The sequence below is a fragment of the Saimiri boliviensis genome, chromosome X (genome assembly GCF_048565385.1).
Source record: "Saimiri boliviensis isolate mSaiBol1 chromosome X, mSaiBol1.pri, whole genome shotgun sequence".
Lineage (NCBI taxonomy): Eukaryota > Metazoa > Chordata > Mammalia > Primates > Cebidae > Saimiri > Saimiri boliviensis.
The window spans coordinates 57,230,097-57,246,192 of NC_133470.1; the positions used below are offsets into that span (position 1 = coordinate 57,230,097).

The window sequence follows — 16,096 nt, forward strand, 5'->3', positions numbered from 1 at the left end:
AGAGAACCAAATCTTATTGTAACAGAAGCCCAGGAGCAGAAAACTTCTTGGAAACCAGCACTGGGATAGGATAATCTAATCTGTAATTTACAAATTGCTGGAGGCTCAATATGTTTGGATTTGAAAAGTTGAAAACTCCAGTCGGGCCCAGTCCAAAAGGGGCCCCCATACTTTGGTGAGTTTTAACTACAGGAGTCCTATCAAGTTTTGATGGTGAAAACTCCCTTCATGCTTCCAGCAGGGGGGAAAGATAAGTAGTCATTTAAAAATATTCACAGACCCTTCTCTCCTTCTTAACAAGGTCTGCCCTCAAAAGAAACTATTTTTACCAGATCATAACCTCCTGCGGTTTTATCAGAACCTAAGTGAATGAGGTGAAGCGAAATACCCAATTCCAGACCCAACTTCCCTTAAAGTCACTCCCAAGTAAGTCACAGGCCAGGGGCACAGCTCACTGAAAGACAGAGACAGAGACATACTCATAGAAGACTTCCCCACCCATGACACCTTACCACCATGTCAATTGGGCTCATATGTACTCATGGAAATATGACTAAAAGAACTGTGCTTCTCAGATAATTGTTTAAGTCTTTAGGCAAAACCAAAATAACAGAGGACGCAAAAACAAGAACATCAGAGTAATGTTTAGCCTCTACCACCGTACCACCAGCTAGCTAATCAGCCACATTTCTTTTCTTTTTTTATATATTTTAACTTTGGGGATACATGTGCAGAATGTGCAGATTTGTTACATAGGTATACACATTCCATGGTGTTTTGCTGCACCCATCAACTCGTCATCTACATTAGGTATTTCTCCTAATGCTATCCTGCCCCTAGTCCCCCACACCCCCCCACCGACAGGCCCCGGTGTGTGATGGTTCCCTCCCTGTGTCCATGTGTTCTCACTCTTCAACTCCCACTTATGAGTGAGAACATCTGGTGTTTGGTTTTCTGTTCTTGTCTTAGTTTGCTGAGAATGAAGGTTTCTAGCTTCATCCACGTCCCTACAAAGGACATGAACTCATCCTTCTTTATGGCCACATAGTTTTCCATGGTGTATATATGCCACATTTTCTTTATCCAGTCTATCATTGATGGGCATTTGGGTTGGTTCCAAGTCTTTGCTATTGAGATTAGTGCCACAATAAACATACCTGTACATGTGTCTTTATAGTAGAATGATTTACATTTCTTTTGATATATATCCAGTAATGGGATTTCTGGGTCAAATGGTATTTCTGGTTCTAGATCCTTCAGGAATCACCACATTGTCTTCCACAATGGTTGAACTAGTTTACACTCCCACCAACAGTGTAAAAGTGTTCCTATTTCTCCACATCCTCTCCAGCATCTGTTGTCTCCTGACTTTTTAATGATCACCATTCTAAATGGTGTGAGATGGTATCTCACTGTAGTTTTGATTTGCATTTCTCTAATTACCAGTGATGATAAGCTTTTTTTCATAAGTTTGTTGGCTGCATAAATGTCTTCTTTGGAGAAGTGTCTGTTCATACAGTTCATATCCTTAATCCACTTTTTGATGGCATTTTTTTTTTCTTGTACATTTGTTTAAGTTCTTTGTAGATTCTGGATATTAGCCCTTTGTGAGATAGATAGATTGCAAAAATTTTCTCCCATTCTGTGGGTTGCCTGTTTACCCTGATGATAGTTTCTTTTGTTATGCAGAAGCTCTTTAGTTTAATTAGATCCCATTTGTCAATTTTGGCTTTTGTGGCCATTGCTTTTGGTGTTTTAGTCATGAAGTCTTTGTTCATGCCTATTCCCTGAATGGTATTGCCTAGGGTTTCTTCTATGGTTTTTATGGTTTTAGGTCTTATATTTATGTCTTTAATCCATTTTGAGTTTATTTTTGTATAAGGTGTAAGGAAGGGGTCCAATTTCAGTTTTCTCCATATGGCCAGCCAGTTTTTCAAACACCATATATTAAATAGAGAATCCTTTCCCCATTGCTTGTTTCTGTCAGGTGTGTCAAAGATCAGATGATTGTAGATGTGTGGCATTATTTCTGAGGCCTCTGTTCTGTTCCATTAGTCTATATATCTGTTTTGGTATCAGTACCATGCTGTTTTGGTTACTGTAGCCTTGTAATATAATTTGAAGTCAGGTAGTGTGATGCCTCCAGCTTTGTTCTATTTGCTTAGGAATGTTTTGGCTATACAGGATCTTTTTTGGTTCCAAGTGAAATTTAAAGTAGTTTTTTTCTAATTCTGTGAAGAAAGTCGATAGTAGCTTCATGCGGATATCATGGAATTTACAAATTACTTTGGGCAGTATGACAATCTTCATGATATCAATTCTTTGTATCCATGAGCATGGAATGTTTTTCCATTTGTTTGTGTCCGCTCTCATTTTCTTGATCAGTGGTTTGTAGTTCTCCTTAAAGAGGTCCCTCACATCCCTTGGAAGTTGTATTCCTAGGTATTTAATTCTCTATGTAGCAATTGTGAACGGGAGTTCACTCATGATCTGGCTCTCTGTTTGTCTATTATTGGTGTTTAGGAATGCTTGTGATTTTTGCACATTGATTTTGTATACCAAGACTTTGCTGAAGTTGCTTTTCAGCTTTAGGAGATTTGGAGCTGAGATGATGGGGTCTTCTAAATATACAATCATGTCATCTGCAAACAGAGACAATTTGACTTCCTCTTTTCCTATTTGAATACCCTGTATTTCTTCCTCTTCCCTGATTGCCCTGGCCAGAACTTCCAATACTGTGTTGAATGGGAGTGGTGAGAAAGGGCATCCTTGTCTTTCGTCGGTTTTCAAAGGGAATGCTTCCTGGTTTTGCCCATTCCGTATTATATTGGCTGTGGGTTTGCCATAAGTAGCTCTTATTAGTTTGAGATATATTCCATCAATACCTAGTTTATTGAAAGTTTTTAACATGAAGGGGTACTGAATTTTGTTGAAGGCCTTTAATGCATCTATTGAGATAATCATGTGGTTTTTGACATTGGTTCTGTTTATACGATAAATTACATTTACTGATTTGCATATGTTGAACCAGTCTTGCATCCCAGGGATGACGTCAACTTAATCATGGTGGATAAGCTTTTTGATGTGCTGCTGGATTCAGTTTGCCAGTATTTTATTGAGGATTTTCGTATTGATGTTCATCAAGGATTTTGGCCTGAAATTTTCTTTTTTGTGTGTGTGTCTCTGCCAAGTTGTAATATAAGGATGATGCTGGCCTCATAAAATGAGTTAGACAGGAGTTCCTCTTTTTCTATTGTTTGGAATAGTTTCAGAAGGAATGGTATCAGCTCCTCTTTTTACCTCTGGTAGAATTCGGCTGTGAATCCATCTGGTGCTGGCCTTTTTTCATTGGTAGGCTATTACTTACCGTCTCAATTTCAGAACTTGTTATTAGTCTATTCATGGATTTGACTTCTTTCTGGTTTAAACTTGGGAGGGTGTAAAAGGCCAGGAATTTATCCATTTCTTCTAGATTTTCTAGTTTATTTGTGTAGAGGTGTTTATATATTTTCTGATAGTAGTTCATACTTCTGTGGAATCAGTGGTGATATCCCCTTTATCATTTTATATTGCATCTATTTGATTCTTCTCTCTTTACTTCCTTGTTAGCCTGGCTAGCAGTCTATCTATTTTGTTGATCTTTTTAAAAAACCAGCTCCTGAATTCATTTATGTTTTTGGAAGGATTTTTCATGTCTCTATCTCCTTTAGTTCTGCTCTGATCTTTGTTATTTCTTGTCTTCTGCTAGCTTTTGAATTTGTTTGCTCTTGCTTCTCTAGTTTGTTTAATTGTGATGTTAGGGAGTCGATTTTAGGTCTTTCCTGCTTTCTACTGTGGGCTATAAATTTAGTGCTATAAATTCTCCTCTAGACACTGTTTTAAATGTGTCCCAGAGATTCTGGTATGTTGTTTCTTTGTTCTCATTGGTTTCAAAAAACTTATTTCTACCTTAATTTTATTATTTACCCAGTAGTCATTCAGGAGCAGGTTGCTCAGTTTCCATGTAATTGTGCAGTTTTGAGTAAGTTTCTTAATCCTGAGTTCTAATTTGATGGCACTGTGGTCTGAGAGACTGTTATAATTTCCGTCCTTTTGCATTTGCTGAGGAGTATTTTACTTCCAATTATGTGTTCAACTTTAGAATAAGTGTGATATGGTGCTGAGAAGAATGTATATTCTGTTGATTTGGGGTGGAGAGTTCTGCAGATGTCTATTAGGTCCTCTTGGTCCAGAGCTGAGTTCAAGTCCTGAATATCCTTGTTAATTTTCTGTCTCATTGATCTGTCTAATATTGACCATATTTCTACACACTAACAATGAACTAGCTGAAAAAATTTCAAAAACAATCCCATTTACAATAGTATTAAACAAAGAAATAAACTTAGGAATAAATTTAGCCAAGCAAGTGAATAACCACTATACTAAAAACTATAAAACACTAATGAAACAACCTAAAGACACAAATAAATGAAAAAATGGTCCATGTTCATGGATTAGAATAACTAATCTTATTAAAATGTCCATACTCCCCAAAGCATTCTCTAAGTTCAATGCAATTCCTATCAAAATTCCAATGTCTTTCTTCACAGAAATAGAAGATAATCATAAAATTCATATGAAATGACAAAAGACCCCAAATAGTCAAAACAATCTTTAGTGAAAGGAACAAAGGTGAAGGTATCACACTCTCTGACCTCAAAATATATTTTGAAGTTATTATAATCACAACAGCATGGTACTGGCATAAAAATAGGCCAATCAACCAATGGCACAGAATAGAAAGTCCAAACATAAACCCAAGTACTTGCAGTCAGTTGACTTTTTGACAAAGGTGCCAAGAACACTCAATGGGGAAAGAATAGTCAATAAATGGTGTTGGAAAAACTGGATATCCTCATACAGAAGGAAATTGGACCTTGTCTCACACATGTATAAAAGTCAACACAAAATGAATAAAGACTTAACTGTAAGACCAGAAATCACAAAACTACTAGAAGAAAACACAGGTAAAAATCTCCATGACTTTTGTCTGTGCAATGATTTCTTGGATAGGACTCTAAAGGCACAAGCAACAAATCCAAACATAGACAAATGGAATTGCACCAAACTGAAAAGCTTCTTCAAAGAAAAGGGAAAAAACAACACAGTGAGAAGAAAGCTCACGGATTGGGTAAAAACACTGGCAAATCATAAATCTGATAATGGGCTGATACCCAAAATATAAAAGAAACTCAAACAACTAAATAACAAGAAAACAAATAACCCAAGTAAAAAAGGGCAAGAAAATATGAGAAAAAGTTTCTCAAAAAAAAAAAGAGATACCAGAATCTGTGTACTTGAGAAAGAGAGCATGCAGCAATTATGAGACACGGCATTGAATTCCGTGCTACCCTGTCACAGAGCCAGAAAGCAAAGCCAGGCTGCACTCAGCTAAGGACAACCCACACAGGGAACATTTAAACCAGCCCTAGCTAGAGGGGAATCATACATCCCAGGTCCATGCCTTGACACTGCAGGCTAAAGTGCTCTGGATCCCTAAGTAAACTTGAAGGGCACTCTAAGCCACAAAGACTGCAACTCTTGTATTAGTCCTAGTGTTGAACTAGGCTCAGAGCCAGTGAACCTGGGAGGCATGCAACCTACTGAGACACCAGACAGGGTGGCCATGGGAGTGCTTGTATCACCCCACACAGCGCAGCTCAAGGCTCAAAAAGAGAACCCTTCCTTCTGCTTGAAGAAATGAGGGGGCAAGAGTAAAGAGAACTTTGTCTTGCATCTTGTATACCAGCTCAGCCACAGTAGCATAGGGCATTCATCAGAGTCCTACGGTCCCTAGAAACATAGACATTTCTACACACACCTGGGGCCAGAAGGCAACCCACTGCCTTGAACGGAAGAACCCAGTCCTGGCAGGACCCATCACATGCTGACTAAAGAACTTTTGGGCCCTAAATAACCAGAAGCAAAACTCAGAGATTACTCCTTGGGCCTTAGACGAAAGTTTGTGGGCTTCACATATGACTCAGCACATTCCCAGCTGTGGTAGCTGTGGGGAGAGACTCCTTCTTATTTGAGAAAAGTAGAGGGAAAAGTAAAAGGGGATTTAATAAGTCAAAAGAGGAAGTAAGTAAAGAAAACAAGAGTCTTTGCCTAGTAATCCGGAGAAGTCTTCCAGATTTTATTCAAGACCATCAAGGTGGTACCTCTACAAATCTGCAAGAACCACATAATTACTGGGTATGGGGTGCTCCCTACTACAGATATGGCTTGGATCAAAACACTCAAGTCCTTTCAAATATCTGGAAAGCCTTTGCAAGAAGGACAGGTACAAACCAGCCCCGACTAAAAAGACTATGCTAACTACTTAACTCTTCGATGCCCAGAAACAGATGAACATTCACAAGCATCAAGACCATTCAAGAAAATATGACCTTCCAAAATGAACTAAATAAGGCATCAGAGACTAATCCTGGAGAAACAGAGATATGTGACATATCAGACAGAGAAATCAAAATAGCTATTTTTAGAAAACTCAAAGAAATTCAACATAATATAGAAAGACATTGAAATAGTTTTTAAAACCAAGCAGAAATTCTGGAGGTGAAAAATAAAGTGATATGCAGAAGAATACATCAGAGTCTTATAATAACAGAAATGATTAAGCAGAAGAAAGAATCAGCTTGAAGACAGGCTATTCAAAAATACACATTTAGAGTACACAAAAGAGAAAAGAATGAAAAACAATGAAGCATGCCTATAGAATCTAGAAAACATATAATAAAATGGGAGGAGGCAAATCATTACTTATCAGTAATAACATTGAATGCAAAAGGACAAAACTCTCCAATCAAAAGACATACAGTAACTGAATGGATTAAAAAAATAAGATCAAATGACCCTTGCCTACAAAAAATGCATTTCTCCTGTAAAGACACACATAGACTGAAAACAAAAGGATGGAAAAGAGATATTCCATGCCAATGGAAACCAAAAAAGAACAAAGTAGCTATACTTACATTTGAAAAAATAGATTTCAAGACGAAAACTGTAAGAGACAAAGGTCATCTGTCTTGTAGGACAGATCTCAGACTGATGAAATCCTTCAGCTTTTGTTTGTCTGGGAAAGTCTTTATTTCTCTTTCAAGTTTGAAGGACATTTTCACTGGATATACTATTCTAGAATAAAAGTTATTTTTTCCCTCAGTACACTAAATCTTCAGAAGATCACCATGACCCCGTAATGATAAAGGGGTCAATTGAGCAAGAGCAAATAACAATTTCAAATATAATACACCCAATGCTGGAGCACCCAAACATATAAATATTATTAGAGCTAAAGGGAGAGGTAGATTTCAATACAATAACAGCTAAACACTTCAGTACCCCACTTTCAGCATTAAACAAATCTCCCAGATGGAAAATCAACAAAGAAGCACTGGACTTAATCTGCACTATGGACTAAATGCATCTAGCAGATATTTACAGAACATTTCATGTAAACGGCTACAGAATACACATTCTTCACCTCAGCACATGGATCATTCTCAAGGACAAACCATATGTTAGGTCACAAAACAATTTTTTTCTTTTTTTTTTGAGACAAGATCTCACTCCATCACTCCAGGCTGGAATGCAGTGGCTCACTGCAGTTTTGGCCTCCTAGGCTCAAGCAGTCCTACCATCTCAGCGCCCCCCACCCCCAACCCCCAGTAGCTGAGACCAGAAGTGTGTGCTGCTGCATCTGGATAATATTTTGTACTTTTAGTAGGGACAGGGTTTCACTACATTTCCCAGGCTGGTCTTGAACCCCTGGACTCAAGCGATCTGCCCACCTCAGCCTCCCAAAGTTCTAGGATTACAAGGATGAGCCACTGCACCCAGCTATAAATCAAGTCTTAAAACATTAAAAATAATAATAATAATAATATCAAGCATCTTCTCTGACCACAATGAAAAAAAAAAAAAAAAACTAGAAATCAATAACAAGAGGAATTTTGGAAACTATGCAAACACATGGAAATTAATATTCTCCTGAATGATCAGTGAACTAAAGGCAAAATTAAGAAGAAAATTTTAAAAACAAATGGTAATGGAAATGCAACATACTAAAACCTATGGGATACAGTAAAAGTAGTACTAAGATGAAAGATTATAGCCATAATGCATACATCAAAAAGAATATCTTCAAATAAATAACCTAATGATGCATCTTAATGAACTAGAAAAGCAAGAGCAAACCAAACCCAAAATTATAGAAGATAAGAAATAATTAGGATCAGAGCAGAAATAAAATGAATTTGAAAGGATAGTAATACAAAAATATCAATAAAACAAAAAGTTGGTTTTCTGGAAAGATACATAAAATTGACAAACCTTTAGGCATATTAAGAGGAAAAGAGAGAATATCCCAATAAATAAAATCAGAGATGAGAAAGGAGATATTACAACTGATACTGCAGAAATTCAAAGGGTAATTAGTGGCTACGAGGAACTACATGCCAATAAATTGGAAAAGTAGAAGAAATGGATAAATTTCTAGACACATACAACCTATGAAGATTGAACCAGGAATAAATCCAAAACATGAATTGACTAATAACAAGAACAAGATCAAAAACATAATAAAAAGCCTTAATAGCTAAGAAAAGTCTGGGACCTAATGGCTTTACTGCTGAATTCTACCAAACATTTAAAGAACAACTAATACCAAACCTACTCAAACTATTCTGAAAAACTAGAGGGGGGAGTACTTCCAAACTCATTCTGCAAGGCCAATATTACCCTGATACCAAAACGAGACAAAGACTCATCAAAAAAACAAAAACAAAAACAAAAACAAAAAACAAAAACTATTGGCCATTACTATTGATAAATATATATAAATAAACCTCAGCAAAATACTAGCAAGCCAAATTCAACAACAAATTTTAAAAATTCCTTATCATAGCCAAGTGGGATTTATCTCAGGGACGCAAGAATAGTTCAACATACACTAATAAACCATATCATATCCTCATACATCATATCAATAAAATGGAGGACAAAAACCATACAATCATTTCAATTGATACTGAAAAAGCATTTGATAAAATTCAATATCCCTTCAGGATAAAAACCCTCAAAAATCTAGGTATAGAAAAATCATGGCCCTGCTCAAAGCCTGTTCCATTCTCAGTGAAAGTCAACACCAATTTAGCCATGTGTCTGTTTAGGATCCCTAATATTCATAAGACACTGTCAACTCCAATTTCAGCTTGATTGTATAGCATATTGGTCTAAACTTATCTGACAAGATGATGATTTGTCATCTCAGAGAATGACAATGCCAGCTATATAGTATGCAACTGTTCTTTTATTTATTTATTTATTTATTTTGAGACAGAGTCTCATTCTGTTGTCCAGGCAGGAGTGCAGTGGCGCGATGTCGGCTCACCGCAACCTCTGCCTCCCAGGTTCAAGCAATTCTCATGCCTCAGCCTCCTGAGTAGCTGAGATTACTAGTGTGTCTCACCACACCTGGCTAATTTTTGTGTTTTTAGAAGAGGCAGGGTTTCGCCACATTGGCTAGGATGGTCCTGAACTCCTGACCTCAAGTGATCCACCTGCCTTGGCCTCTCAAACTGGTAGGATTACAGGCGTGAGTCACCATGCCCAGCAATAGTCTAATTCTTACAGACATCTTTGTGACAAGACAGTATTCATAGAGGATTGCCCGAAGAACATGCAGTCCATCTGTTCCTCCAGCTTGGTCACTGTGAACCACTCTTTTCCACCCAAATACCCTACCCTCTGAATCTGTGGCTCACCACAGCAGTGATTATTGGAAGAATTTTTAACTTTTTTACTCATTTGTATGTGAAATTTTTGTACAAGAACTCACATTGATATCTTACAAACTCAAATTTGACTCTTGCTTGTCTATAAACCAATCAAAATAACAAACTAAAAAAGTTCTTAGGTCTGTGGATCTCATGAAGACAGAGAGTAGACTGGTGAGTATCAGAGGACAGGAAGGGTAGGAGAAAGGATGAAGAAGAAAAAAAAGTTTCCTCCATAAAAAGAGTATTAGGTTTAGGATAAGTCAGTGTAGTTCAATAGAAGGAAAACTCTTTGAAGAATCAAAATACAGGAATCCTTCTGGAAAAAAGCATTTACAGTGAGAAACACCAGGTTTTGGAACTTTGTTGATGTACGATGACAATGTGATTAAAAGGTGGCTGCAATGAAATACAAATGATAACGAAGGACAAAAATTACTCTTAGCCTAAGAATAAAGGAATACTTTTTTTCTTTTTTCCAGAATACTTCTTTAAGCTAATAAAGATCTACTCTAATATGCTGGTAAATAACAAGTCAACAGAGAAGGTGGGGAGCTGCTGATTTTAGCATTTGTCAATTTCAATGATATGAATAGTTCAACCATGGCTAATTTGAACTGATCAACATAATGTCAATGAATGTGAAGTTGAGAAAAGATGTCTACAGTTACACCTTTGGAGCTGGTATGAGCTGCCTCCAACATACCACTGAGTCAATCTCAATGATCAGCTCATAACACCATTAATGGTGCAATACGAGAAGCTTATGATCAGAAGCCAAAAAAGGATGTCTGCTATCACTAGTACTACTTATCACTTGGTCAGAGTGTCTAGAACAATGATTCTTAAACATAGCTTCTAGAAACATCTGAGAGGCTTTTAAAAATAACAATACCCAGGTTCCACCTATATCAGGTAAACCATAAGCTGTGATTCAGATGAATCCTGATACTTTTTTAAAACTATTCACTGAGTTTAATGAAGAGCAAAGGTGGTGAGGCACTGGGTTCTCAATGTAATTTTAAAAAGAAACAAAAACAGAAAAGTTAAACCTATTGGAAAAGAAACAGAATAATCATTATTTACCTAGCATATAACTGTCTAACTGAAAAATGTGACAAACTACTGATACTTTTTTTTCTTTGTAGAAGGGGTCTCATTCTTTCACTCAGGCTGTAGTGCAATGGTGTGGTCATGGTTCACTGCAGCCTCAAACTCCTGGGCTCAAGGGACCTCTCCTCCTCTGCCTCCCAATTAGCTAGGACTATAGGCCTGCACCACCATGCCTGGCAATTTTTCTATTTTTTATTTTTGTAGAGATGGGGTCTCATTATGTTTCCCAGGCTGGTCTAGAACTCCTAGGCTCAGGTGATCCTCCTGCATTGGCTTCACAAAGTGCTAGAATTACAAGCATGAGCCACCATGCTTAGTCCTATTGATATATTTTTAACATTAACAAGAAAGCTTGTTAAAATTGCTGGTCAGTGAATAAAGATGTAAAAGTCATAAGCATCCTATATACTAATAATAGCCACTTCAAAATTGTAATAGAAAAAACGGCACTGTGTATGTGTGTGTGCACACGTATGAGAGAGCAAGAGAGGAGAGACATTTATTTAAGTCTCAGAATTAATATAAATAAATATGCAGGACTTACCTAAAGAAAAGTATTACACACACACAAAAAAAAACTTGTGTAAATGAAAAACAAAATTTTGTGATCCTGGATAAAAAGACTAAATATTGCAAGTTACAACTTGATTCCAATTAATTAATAGATTTAGTATAATTGTAATCAAAATGCTAACAAGCTAATTTTCTGGAATGTGATAAAATAATGTAAAGTCTACATGGAATAATAAAGTAGCAAAACAAATGAAACATTTTTTAAACAGAATAATTGTGGAAGGTTTGTGCTACAAAAGGAAAATGATTAATAATGTGGCATGGTCATAGTAGTATTACAGTAGAATAGTTAGACCAGTGGAAAAAAATGAAAGCTCAGAATAAGACCACCATGTAAATATAAGAACTTAATGTACAGTACAAGCAGCATTTTAAACTGGTGGGAAAAAAAAAGCAGAATTGTTTAAAAAAACGGAACATAGACAATTAACTATTTGGGAAAAACTAAGGTCTCTATTTCACAACCAAACAACACATTCAATTTCAAGTGCATGGAGGAGATAAAATGTAAAATACAACCGCTAAACAATACAAAGAAGACAGAAGTGAATTTTAATAGGTTCTTGGGTTAAGGAATGACTTTCTAAACATATGGAGAAAATAAAGCTTTGAATGCACCCTGGAGCATGCCAAGTATCTAGAGCAGGGGTGACAACCTCTAAAAACTAGCACAAAGATGACCACATAAGAGCTGTACTGGGGTCATGATTTGGTAGGGTATGCATTAAACTTTGTATCTCGAAACTGAGTCTACAGCCAGGTACCAAATTGCATGAGAGTCACTTGGGGAGATGTTTAAAATGCAGATTCCTTGATCCCAATGCAAGAGATTAATTCATTGGGTCCATGATGAGGACTGGCAGTTCGTATTTTAAAAAAAGCAATAATGTCTCAAAGGTGATTCTAGGATGAGGCTGGTTTGTAGAATTGCTGTCTAAATATTGCTAAGTCATCTACCACGTAATGTGATGGATAATAAGATTGGAAGTAAAAATAATCAAAGTAAATATATTGGTAAAAATTCTAACCACCACACTCAAATAAAAACACAATGCTATTTTTAAATTCAGAAACAAAACAGCTATAGAAAGTTACAATGGCTCACCAAAAGTACATAGATCATGTCAGAGTGCCCCAGTTAATTCAGGAAATGGTAGATAATATAATATTACCGTGAAAAATCTAGTTGCATGAATAGTAAGCCCAGCTCTGATTAATCGCAGTTGATAAAACAGATCAAGTGAGAGGAAAAACAAGTGACTAACAGAAAGCGTGGGCAGAAATAAGCCCATAACGCTCTGACATGAGCCACGAAGGCAGTAATGACTAATGCGAAGATTGATTAGTTTCACCAAGTTACAGCCTTGCCAGTCGTATTTTAGGCTCTTAATCATCACCCCTCATCTTCAATTATAAAACCCAGGGATGCCAGGATAAAGGATGCCAGAATAAAGGAAAGGCCACTTGTTCTTTCGTTATTGCTGTTTATAAGACAAGTGTGTGTACTAAGTAAAGAAAATCCAACCACTGAACAACAAATGTTATAATCCATGGAGGTGGAAGATTTCCAAAAACTTAATAACTAATGTTGGCACAAGGTTTTGTTACTCAATAGAGATGCTGGCTGTAACCACCAGAAATAGCCACACTGGTACCTACTAGTGATTTCAGGCCAGGCTTCTAACAGATATGTAAAAGAGTAAGGTGCTACCTGAAAAAAGGGTAGCGGCTACCCTAGTTAGCAGCATAAAATAAATCCATATACCCATTGATTCTCCCTGTATTCAAACTATATCAAGATTAATAATAATATTTATAACCTTGAGGCAAAAATTATATTTTGGCAAATCTACCCAAAGCATGTATTGGGATTAACTTAGGTACAAATATGTCATTACATAAAAGAAAAAAACTAGCATGCTAAAGAGAGAAATTACTGAAAAAATTATGGTATATTTTTGTATCATAATATCATGTAGCCATTAAAATATTTACAAAGTATTTTTATCTATATGGAAAACATTGTTAAGACAATTGTGACGATGTAAATCAAAATTTCCAAACATATCCTCCACAAAACAATATAGAACCACCAGAAAAACATAAAGCCATGCCCTTCATGTAACAAAACGAAACAAAACACCCATATAATAAAAGACTTCAATATTAAATAGAAAGTAGGAAAAAAACAAGAAATCCCAGCAAGTTATCACACATATTACTTCTATAAGTCTTTCCAGGGAGCAAGGACAATGCTGAAATGAGTGTGTTAATGAGAAAAGAAGAGGCCGGTAGCCTAAGATTAATCTGAAATCACAACCAGAAAAACAAGGTCCACACAAAGCATAAAAATAATGACAAACTGGGGTAGATTAGAACCTTGGGGAAATGTCTTCTATGCAGTCTTCAAAAGGCAGACGTTGAAAGGTATCATTTGTAAGAGACGAGGTGGCAAAAATAAGGGAGACATACCCTGTGAAGACTGGGCGGTTAAAGAAATGTGAAGCAAAAGAGGAAAATTCAGGGATGGTCAAAGGTCTACCAGGCAAATGGAATCAATATCAAACAAAATAGATTTCAAGCCAAAAAGCATTAAATAAAACAAAGAACACTTTATTTAGTTATTTATTTGAGAGGAAGTTTTGCTCTGTGGCCCAGGCTGGAGTTTAGTGGTGCAATCTCAGCTCACTACAACCTCCCACCTCCAAGGTTCAAGCAATTCTCCTGCCTTAGCCTTCAAAGTAGCTGGCACTACAGGCACACACCACCACACCCAGCTAATTTTTGTATTTTTAGTAGAGACAAGGTTTTGGCATGTAGGCCAGGCTAGTCTTGAACTCCTGGCCTCAAGGGATCCGCCTGCCTCGGCCTCCCAAAGTGCTGGGATTACAGGCATGAGCCACTGTGCCTGGCCGCAAAGAACAGTTTAAATGCTAAAAACCATTGTCCAAACAAAGATATGGCAATTTTTAAATAGCAGTGCATCAAGTAATACAACCACCACCTTTATAAAGCAAAAATACAGGAGATGCAAGGAGAGGTATATAAAAGAACACTAAAAATAAGAAAGTTTAACACATAATTTTCATTAAAGAACAAATCAAGTGGATAAATAGTAAGTCAAGATGTAGAAGACCTAAATAACAATCTTACAGATAATATATCAAATTTTATGTCCTGGTAATAGAGACTGCATTTCTCAATTTCACATGAAACACTAACAAAAAGTGATCATATATTAGGTTACCAAAAAAAAAAAAAAAAAAATCAGTAAATTCCATAAAGTTGATATGTTATAAACATTATATAATAATAATGTGATAAAGGTAGAAATCACTTTTTAAGTCCATTCCACATGGGAAATTTTAAGCTTTCTCTTAAATAATTCTTTAAAGAAAGAAATACACATTATAATCACAGAATGTTTTTAAAACATGACTATGAAAACACTACATATCAAAATCTATGGGATATATTTAATGAGGTAATTAGAGGAAAATTCACTAACTTAAACACGTTCACCAATAAAAGAATTAAAAATAAATTACTTTCTTAGCTGAAAAGGCAAAAGAAACAACAAAGCAAATGAAAAGGAAAACAGTAACATAAGAGCAGAAATTAATGAGGTAGAGAATAGAAAAACAGATCTAATGCTAAATCAAAATCACAATTTTCTGAAAAAATTAACAAAGGCAAGCCATAACCTAACTTTATCAAAAAAGAAGAAATATACAAGCAAGTACGAATGAATATACCAGGGGTGACAAATAAATTTAAATGCCAGGAGAATTCAGCAATACAGAATCCACAAATTAAAAGGACTGGCTTGTATCTCAATAGAAAAAGAAACAAAGGACTTGGCTGGCGAGCCCCCGGTGAGGAGCCGGAGCTTGGGCCGCACTTACCAGGGCGTCCGCTCCCGGTCCCTGGCCCCTCAGCGGCCTGGTAAGCGGGGCGACGCTGCAGCGGCCCACGTAGTTCGGGAAGGCGCTACAGAGTCCCGGTTTCCCCGAAGCGGCGGCGTGGCGCCCCTCTGCCCGGCCCCACTCAGGGCCTCAAGCACTGGGACGCCAAGCCGCCGTCGCTGCCGCTTCAGATGCAGACCCCACCGCCAAGTCTGCAGCAGCCCGCCCCACCCGGCAGCGAGCGGAGCCTTCCAACTCCGGAGCAAATTTTTCATAACATAAAACAAGAATCTAGTCGTTATCAGAGGTGGAGACATTTAGAAGTTGTTCTTAATCAGAGTGAAGCTTGTGCTTCGGAAAGTCAACCTCACTCCTCAGCACTCATAGCACTTGGCTCTCCAGGTTCCTAATGGATAAAGAAGGACAAGCCCACCTTTACCCTCTGACAAACTGGAGTGACATGTGAGCGTGTCTTAGACTATGAAGGTAAGATTTGGGAGCAGTATGAGCAAATCCTCAATACTAAACTAGCAGAACAATATGAATGAATCTTTTGTGAAATTCACACATGATCAGATTATGCAGCGGTATGGGACAAAGCCAACAAGCTATGTGTCCTGAAGCTTTGTTGCATATCTGGGTACCAGGTTTGATCTCAAGAGACGGCTGCTGTACACTTTCTGCAAC

At 37.1% G+C, this 16,096-nt stretch overlaps 1 protein-coding gene and 1 pseudogene across 4 annotated transcripts in view; one reads left to right on the forward strand and one right to left on the reverse strand.

Annotated features, from left to right (window-relative positions):
• Window positions 1-16,096, reverse strand: part of OPHN1 (oligophrenin 1) — a 391,423-nt gene that overhangs the window by 85,235 nt on the left and 290,092 nt on the right. The gene's annotated exons all lie outside the window — the stretch shown is intronic.
• Window positions 111-16,078, forward strand: LOC104653382 (akirin-1-like; annotated as a pseudogene).